The following is a 10,092-nucleotide window of genomic DNA, read 5'->3' as shown; positions in this document are numbered from 1 at the left end:
TCAACACGAGACAGGAATCCATCAGGATCCTAGGAGAACATAGGCAGTAATCTCTTCGACATCAGCCACAGCAACTTCTTTCAAGATATGTCTTCAAAGGCAAAGGAAACAAAAGCGAAAATAAACTTTTGGGACTTCATCAAAATCAAAAACTTCTGCACAGCAAAGGAAATAGTCACGAAAACAAAGAGGCATCCCATGGAATGGGAGAAGATATTTTGTTTTTCTTAAAAAATTGAGGTTTCTTCTGAGGATCTTCAAAATGTGACTCTTAGGCAAAGGTGACAGTGATGATCAATGAGAAAATCTGCATTGCTGGTTACTGAGGTAGCTTGGAGGCAAACTTGATATTCAAGGACATTCTACACTATTTCTCCATTGAGTATTTTTGGTCTTTGTTAAATATTAGTTGACCATATTTGTAAGGGTTTATTTCTTGGCTCTTGATTCTGTTCTGTTGGTTTATGTGTCTGTCTTTGTGCAAATACTGTACTGTTTTGATTACTATAGCTTTGTAGTGTAGCTTGTAATCAGGAAATGTGATGCTTCCAGTTTTGTTCTTCCTTAGAATTGCTTTGCATATTCAGGATCTTTGGGGTTCCATTCAGATTTTAGGCTTCCCCCCACTCCTATTTCTGTAAAAAGACACCATTGGAATTTTGATAGGAATTGCATTGAATCTTTTGATGACTTTGGACAGTCATTCGAACATTTTTACAATGGTAGCTCTTTCTGTCTGTGATTAGGGAATACCTTTCAATTTATCAGTAGCCTTTTTTCAGTTCCTTTCATCAAAGTCTTATAGTTTCCAGTGTACAGATTTTTCACCTCCTTGGTTAAATTTATTCTTAAGTATTTTATTGTTTTCGATGTTATTGTAAATGGGAGTATTTTCTTTATTTATTTTTCAGATATTTCATAGTGTATATAAATACAATTGATCTCTGTATCTTGATTTTGTATCCTACAACTTCACTCAACTTGTTGAGAGTTCTAATAGCTTTTTGGTGCGGTCTTTAGGACTTCCTCTATATAAGATCATGTCATCTGCAAAAGCAATTTACCTTTTTTTCTGATTTGGTGCCTTTTATTTCTTTTTCTTGTCTGATTGCTCTGGCTAAGACTTCCAGTACTATATTGAATAGAAATGGCAAGCGTGGATACCTGACATTGTTTTTGACCTTAGCAGAAAAGTTTTGACCTTTTACCATTGAGTACGATGTTTTTTGTGGGCTTATCATATATGACTTTTATTAAGTTGAGGTGTGTTTTTTCTCCACTTACATTTTTAAGAGTTTTTTAAAAAATTTTTTTTGAGTTCTTTTTTTAATCATGAAAGGATGCCATATTTTGTCAAATGCTTTTTCTACATCTATTGAAATGATCATGTGGTTTTTTATCCCCCATTTAGTTAATGTAGTATATCACATATATTGATTTACTTATGTTAAACTATTTTTGTATCCCAGGGGTGATTCCCACTTGATCATGGTGTATGATCCTTTTATTTTTATTTTTTTAAAGATTTTATTTATTTTTTTGTCAGAGTGAGCACAGGCAGACAGAGTGGCAGGCAGAGGCAGATGGAGAAGCAGGCTCCTGCTGAGCAAGGAGCCTGATGTGGGACTCGATCTCAGGATGCTGGGATCATGACCTGAGCCAAAGGCAGTGGCTTAGCCAACTGAGCCACCCAGGTTTCCCTGTATGATTTTTTAAAAGTGTTGTTGAATTTGGTTTTCTAATATTTTGGTGAAAATGTTTGCCTGTATATTCATCAGGGATATTGGCAGTAGTCTTCTTTTTGAATCGTCTCTCCTTTTAAAAGGTTTTATTTATTTTAGAGGGTGGGGAGGAGCAGAGAGGGAGGAACAGAGGGGGAAGGAAAGGGACAAGCAGATTCCACACTGAACACAGAGCCTGACATAAAGCTCGATTCCATGACCCTGAGATGATGCCTGAGCAAAAACCAAGAGTTGCAGACTCAACTGCCTGAGCCACCCAGGCTCCCCTTGTAGTGTGGTTTTCTTTGCTTTTGGTAAAGCTGGCCTCGTATTCCCCCTCAGAACCAATAATTTGGCAGCCATCCATGGACAAAAGTGCCTTTGTGGGAGCTTTGGGATCTAGAAAAGAGATTGTGAAACCCCAGTGTATCTCATGATCAACTAGGGCCACTTTGTATAGGCAGACCCATGCCCAGGTGGCAAACTCACTGATCTAATCTCTGGGTACAGATTTCGAAACAGCCCCATCTCCCTGTGGACTTTGCTAAACCATATTTGGTCTTGGTCTCCCCACCAACACCAGCCATCCACCAAAGGACCTGGTAGAAGCCACATTCGCCTGTGCAACAGGTAGCAGTCCTGCCAAACTCAGTCTGGCTATGGACCTTGAAGTTGCCTGTGACCCAGTTCTAGTCCCTTTTAGCCACTAGTTGTATATGCCAAGTCCATGTCCCTGAGGTAGGCCCTTTGATCTTGGTCCAACTGTAGATCCTGAAATGGCCTTTTAATTGAGTCATGGGCCAGGAGCACTCCTGCTGTCAACCATCAAAAAGTAAAAATACTTAGGAATAAATTTAATCAAGGAGGAGAAAAGATCTGTACACTGAAAAGTTTAAGACATTGATGAAAGAAATTGAAGAAGACATAAATAAATGGAAAGATATCCTGGATTAGAAGAATTAATATTATTATAATGTCCATACTACCAAAAGTCATCTATAGACCTAAAGCAATCCTTATCAAAATTTCAATGGCATTTTTTCACAGAAGTAGAAAAAACAACCTTAAACTTTGTATGAAAAGTCTGAAACCACAAAAGACCCAAAGGGCCAAAACTATGGAATATTGTTCAGCCATAAAAAAGAATGAAATTCTGCTATTTGTGACAACATGAGTGAAACGGGAGGATGTAATGCTAAGTGAAATAAGCCAAACAAAGAAAGATAAATATTGGGTGATTTCACTTATACGGGGAATCTAAAAAAGTTGAACTCATGAAACCAGAGAGCAGAATGGTGACTGTCAGGGGCTGGTGGCCAAGGATGGAGGTGGTAGTGGAATGGGGAGATGTTGGTCAAAGGGTACAAACTTTCAGTTATAAGGTGATTAAGTTCTGGGACATTAATATACACTGTGGTGACTATAATGAATAGTATTGCATTGCATACTGGAAATATACCAAGAGAATAGATCCTAAGTGTTCTCATCACACAAAAGTGTAATTGTGAAAGGCAATAAATGTGTTAATCAACTTGAGGTGGTACTCATTTCCTCACAATGCATACATATATTAAATCATCATCTTGTATACCTTCAAAAAATTCTCTGTACAACTTAAATATATATACTTTTTATTTGACAATCACACCAAGAAGAAAAATGAAGGAGAAATATAATACTTTCTTATAAAAACAAGACTGAGGGAATTCACTGCCAAGTAGACTTGCACTATGAATAATGTTTAATTTTTTCAGGCAGAAGTAATGTGACACCAGACAGACACAGTCCACCAAAGATATGAAAAGCATTGGGAATTGAATAAAAAAAATATATGGCAGCAATATTTTTTGTTTATAGCATAAGTAAAAGCAGAATTTATGACAAAAAAAATATCGCCGAAAGGATGAGAATGAAGAATTGGGGATATACTTGTGTAAATCTCACTCACAACACTTTAAGTAGTGGTATTATTTGAAGTTAGACTTTGATTCATTATTTTTAATCCTAGAACAAAAATGTAAAATATTTTAAAAAGATATAAATAATAAAGAAATGATGGAGTTAAAGTGGATTCATAAAAAATAACACAATAGGAGGCAGAAAAAGAACTGAATAGATAGAATAAATGGAATGCAATTAGCAAGAAGGTAACTTTAATCCAACCATATCCAAAATTAGATTAGACATAAATGATCTAAAGAAATGAAGAGTCTGGGATTATAAATTAGAAAAAAAAAAGAAGACCCAACAATATGCTATCTACAAGAAATCTACTTTCAAATAAAAATGATAAATAAAATAAAATAAAATCTAATAATAGTAAGGAATATACTAGAAAAGCACACTATACAAACATTAAGCAAAAGAAAGTTGGAGTAGCTACATTAATATTAGACAAAGTAGACCTCATAATGAGGAACATTACCAGAGAAAAGGACATTATATGATTCAAAAGGGGTCATTTCTTGCAGAAGATAGAACATTTCCAAAGGTAGGAGGTACCCAACAACAGAGCTTCAAAATACATAAGCAAAATCTGATCAAGGAGAAGTTAATTCAACAGTGAATTAGGCTGTATATAAAGTAAAAAGAAATACATTTTACGATTTTTATTTATTTATTTGATAGAGATCACAAGTAGGCAGAGAGGTAGGCAGAGAGAGAGATTGGAGGAAGCAGGCTCCCTGCTGAGCAGACAGCCCGATGTGGGACTCCATCCAAGGACCCTGAGATCATGACCTGAGCCAAAGGCAGAGGCTTTAACACACTGAGCCACCCAAGTGCCCCAAGAAATACATTTTAAAAATAGAATATATTAAGTATTCCACTTATATAAAGTTTTAACCAGGTAAATCTATTTTTTAGTGGATGGAAAAAAAAAGGATAAAGCAAAGAAGTTTACAAGAGAAGTTGGGGGAGAATTAGGTGTGATAAAAAACAACTTCCAGAGTTCTTGAGAAGTCCTACCTGTCTTTGGTAGTGGCTATTGGATGTTTACTTTATATTTATTATACTTTACACATATGTTTTGTGCATTTTATGCTGCATATTGTATTTTATAGGAAAGTTGTAAAAATAAATTTTTTTTTAAATTTTTTTATTTTTTATAAACATATATTTTTATCCCCAGGGGTACAGGTCCGTGAATCACCAGGTTTACACACTTCACAGCACTCACCAAAGCACATACCCTCCCCAATGTCCCATAACCCCACCCCCCTTCTCCCAAACCCCCTCCCCCAGCAACCCTCAGTTTGTTTTGTGAGATTAAGAGTCACTTATGGTTTGTCTACCTCCAAATCCCATCTTGTTTCATTGATTCTTCTCCTACCCACTTAAGCCCCCATGTTGCATCACCACTTCCTCATATCAGGGAGATCATATGATAGTTGTCTTTCTCTGCTTGACTTATTTCTCTAAGCACGATACGCTCTAGTTCCATCCATGTTGTCGCAAATGGCAAGATTTCATTTCTTTTGATGGCTGCATAGTATTCCATTGTGTATATATACCACATCTTCTTGATCCATTCATCTGTTGATGGACATCTAGGTTTTTTCCATAGTTTGGCTATTGTGGACATTGCTGCTATAAACATTCGGGTGCACGTGCCCCTTTGGATCACTACGTTTGTATCTTTAGGGTAAATACCCAGTAGTGCAATTGCTGGGTCATAGGGCAGTTCTATTTTCAACATTTTGAGGAACCTCCATGCTGTTTTCCAGAGTGGTTGCACCAGCTTGCATTCCCACCAACAGTGTAGGAGGGTTCCCCTTTCTCCGCATCCTCGCCAGCATCTGTCATTTCCTGACTTGTTGATTTTAGCCATTCTGACTGGTGTGAGGTGATATCTCATTGTGGTTTTGATTTGTATTTCCCTGATGCCAAGTGATATGGAGCACTTTTTCATGTGTCTGTTGGCCATCTGGATGTCTTCTTTGCAGAAATGTCTGTTCATGTCCTCTGCCCATTTCTTGATTGGATTATTTGTTCTTTGGGTGTTCAGTTTGCTAAGTTCTTTATAGATTCTGGACACTAGTCCTTTATCTGATATGTCGTTTGCAAATATCTTCTCCCATTCTGTCAGTTGTCTTTTGATTTTGTTAACTGTTTCCTTTGCTGTGCAAAAGCTTTTGATCTTGATGAAATCCCAATAGTTCATTTTTGCCCTTGCTTCCCTTGCCTTTGGCAATGTTCCTATGAAGATGTTGCTGCGGCAGAGGTCGAAGAGGTTGCCGCCTGTGTTCTCCTCAAGGATTTTGATGGATTCCTTTCGCACATTGAGGTCCTTCATCCATTTTGAGTTTATTTTTGTGTGTGGTGTAAGGAAGTGGTCCAATTTCATTTTTCTGCATGTGGCTGTCCAATTTTCCCAGCACCATTTATTGAAGAGGCTGTCTTTTTTCCATTGGACATTCTTTCCTGCTTTGTCAAAGATTAGTTGACCATAGAGTTGAGGGTCTATTTCTGGGCTCTCTATTCTGTTCCATTGATCTATGTGTCTGTTTTTGTGCCAGTACCATGCTGTCTTGATGATGACAGCTTTGTAATAGAGCTTGAAGTCCGGAATTGTGATGCCACCAACGTTGGCTTTCTTTTTCAATATTCCTTTGGCTATTCGAGGTCTTTTCTGCTTCCATATAAATTTTAGAATTATTTGTTCCATTTCTTTGAAAAAATGGATGGTACTTTGATAGGAATTGCATTAAATGTGTAGATTGCTTTAGGTAGCATAGACATTTTCACAATATTTATTCTTCCAATCCAGGAGCATGGAACATTTTTCCATTTCTTTGTGTCTTCCTCAATTTCTTTCATGAGTACTTTATAGTTTTCTGAGTAGAGATTCTGTGTCTCTTTGGTTAGGTTTATTCCTAGGTATCTTATAGTTTTGGATGCAATTGTAAATGGGATTGACTCCTTAATTTCTCTTTCTTCTGTCTTGATGTTGGTGTAGACAAATGCAACTGATTTCTGTGCATTGATTTTATATCCTGACACTTTAATGAATTCCTGTATAAGTTATGGCAGTTTTGGAGTGGAGTCTTTTGGGTTTTCCACATATAGTATCATATCATCTGCGAAGAGTGATAATTTGACTTCTTCTTTGCCGATTTGGATGCCTTTAATTTCCTTTTGTTGTCTGATTGCTGAGGCTAGGACCTCTAGTACTCTGTTGAATAGCAGTGGTGATAATGGACATCTCTGCCGTGTTCCTGACCTTAGCGGAAAAGCTTTCAGTTTTTCTCCATTGAGAATGATATTTGCGGTGGGTTTTTCATAGATGGCTTTGATGATATTGAGGTATGTGCCCTCTATCCTTACACTTTGAAGAGTTTTGATCAGGAAGGGATGCTGTACTTTGTCAAATGCTTTTTCAGCATCTATTGAGAGTATCATATGGTTCTTGTTCTTTCTTTTATTGATGTGTTGTATCACATTGACTGATTTGCGGATGTTGAACCAACCTTGCAGCCCTGGAATAAATCCCACTTGGTCGTGGTGAATAATCCTTTTAATGTACCGTTGAATCCTATTGGCTAGTATTTTGTTGAGTATTTTCGCATCTGTGTTCATTAAGGATATTGGTCTATAGCTCTCTTTTTTGGTGGGATCCTTGTCTGGTTTTGGGATCAAGGTGATGCTGGACTCATAAAATGAGCTTGGAAGTTTCCCTTCCATTTCTATTTTTTGGAACAGTTTCAGGAGAATAGGAATTAGTTCTTCTTTAAATGTTTGGTAGAATTCCCCCGGGAAGCCGTCTGGCCCTGGGCTTTTTTTAGTTTGGAGATTTTTTATGACTGTTTCAATCTCCTTACTAGTTATAGGTCTGTTCAGGCTTTCTACTTCTTCCTGGTTTAGTTGTGGTAGTTTATATGTTTCTAGGATTGCATTCATTTCTTCCAGATTGTCAAATTTATTGGCGTAGAGTTGCTCATAGTATGTTCTTATAATAGTTTGTATTTCTTTGGTGTTAGTTGTGATCTCTCCTCTTTCATTCATGATTTTATTTATTTGGGTCCTATCTCTTTTCTTTTTGATAAGTCTGGCCAGGGGTTTATCAATTTTATTAATTCTTTCAAAGAACCAGCTCCTAGTTTCGTTGATTTGTTCTATTGTTTTTTTTGGTTTCTATTTCATTGATTTCTGCTCTGATCTTTATGATTTCTCTTCTCCTGCTGGACTTAGGGTTTCTTTCTTGTTCTTTCTCCAGCTCCTTTAGGTGTAGGGTTAGGTTGTGTACCTGAGACCTTTCTTGTTTCTTGAAAAAGGCTTGTACTGCTATATATTTTCCTCTCAGGACTGCCTTTGTTGTGTCCCACAGATTTTGAACCATTGTATTTTCATTATCATTTGTTTCCATGATTTTTTTCAATTCTTCTTTAATTTCCCGGTTGACCCATTCATTCTTTAGAAGGATGCTGTTTAGTCTCCTTGTATTTGGGTTCTTTCCAAACTTCCTTTTGTGGTTGAGTTCTAGCTTTAGAGCATTGTGGTCTGAAAATATGCAGGGAATGATCCCAATCTTTTGATACCGGTTGAGTCCTGATTTAGGACCGAGGATGTGATCTATTCTGGAGAATGTTCCATGTGCACTAGAGAAGAATGTGTATTCTGTTGCTTTGGGATGGAATGTTCTGAATATATCTGTGATGTCCATCTGGTCCAGTGTGTCATTTAAGGCCTTTATTTCCTTGCTGATCTTTTGCTTGGATGATCTGTCCATTTCAGTGAGGGGAGTGTTAAAGTCCCCTACTATTATTGTATTATTGTTGATGTGTTTCTTTGATTTTGTTATTAATTGGTTTATTTAGTTGGCTGCTCCCACGTTGGGGGCATAGATATTTAAAATTGTTAGATCTTCTTGTTGGACAGACCCTTTGAGTATGATATAGTGTCCTTCCTCAGCTCTTATTATAGTCTTTGGCTTAAAATCTAATTGATCTGATATAAGGATTGCCACTCCTGCTTTCTTTTGATGTTCGTTAACATGGTAAATTCTTTTCCACCCACTCACTTTAAATCTGGAGTTGTCTTTGGGCTTAAAATGAGTTTCTTGGAGGCAACATATTGATTGGTTTTGTTTTTTTATCCATTCTGATACCCTGTGTCTTTTGATTGGGGCATTTAGCCCATTAACATTCAGGGTAACTATTGAGAGATATGAATTTAGTGCCATTGTGTTGCCTATAAGGTGACTGTTACTGTATATGGTCTCTTCCTTTCTGATCTACCACTTGTAGGCTCTCTCTTTGCTTAGAGGACCCCTTTCAATATTTCCTGTAGAGCTGGTTTGGTGTTTGCAAATTCTTTCAGTTTTTGTTTGTCCTGGAAGCTTTTAATCTCTCCTTCTATTTTCAATGAGAGCCTAGCTGGATATAGTATTCTTGGCTGCATGTTTTTCTCATTTAGTGCTCTGAAAATATCATGCCAGCTCTTTCTGGCCTGCCAGGTCTCTGTGGATAAGTCAGCTGCCAATCTAATGTTTTTACCATTGTATGTTACAGACTTCTTTTCCCGGGCTGCTTTCAGGATTTTCTCTTTGTCACTGAGACTTGTAAATTTTACTATTAGGTGATGGGGTGTGGGCCTATTCTTATTGATTTTGAGGGGCATTCTCTGAACCTCCTGAATTTTGATGCTCGTTCCCTTTGCCATATTGGGGAAATTCTTCTCAATAATTCTCTCCAGTATACCTTCTGCTCCCCTCTCTCTTTCTTCTTCTTCTGGAATCCCAATTATTCTAATGTTGTTTCGTCTTATGGTGTCACTTTTCTCTTGAATTCTCCCCTTGTGGTCCAGTAGCTGTTTGTCCCTCTTTTGCTCAGCTTCTTTATTCTCTGTCATTTGGTCTTCTATATCACTAATTCTTTCTTTTGCCTCATTTATCCTAGCAGTGAGAGCCTCCATATTTGATTGCACCTCATTAATAGTTTTTTTGATTTCAACTTGGTTAGATTTTAGTTCTTTTATTTCTCCAGAAAGGGCTTTTATATCTCCCAAGAGGGTTTCTCTAATATCTTCCATGCCTTTTCCGAGCCCGGCTAGAACCTTGAGAATTGTCATTCTGAACTCTAGATCTGACATATTACCAATGTCTGTATTGATTAGGTCCCTATCCTTCGGTACTGCCTCTTGTTCTTTTTTTTGTGTTGAATTTTTCCGTCTTGTCATTTTGTCCAGATAAGAGTATATGAAGGCACAAGTAAAATACTAAAAGGGTGGCAACAACCCCAGGACAATATGCTTTAACCAAATTAGAAGAGATCCCAAATCATGAGGGGGGAGAAAGGGGATATAGGAGGTTCAAAAAGGAAGAAAGAAAAAAAAAGAAAAAAGAAAAAAAAAGAAAAGAAAAGAATAAAAAAAA

The sequence above is a fragment of the Mustela nivalis genome, assembly GCF_964662115.1.
Source record: "Mustela nivalis genome assembly, chromosome: 6".
Lineage (NCBI taxonomy): Eukaryota > Metazoa > Chordata > Mammalia > Carnivora > Mustelidae > Mustela > Mustela nivalis.
Note: the sequence above shows the minus strand (reverse complement) of the source record.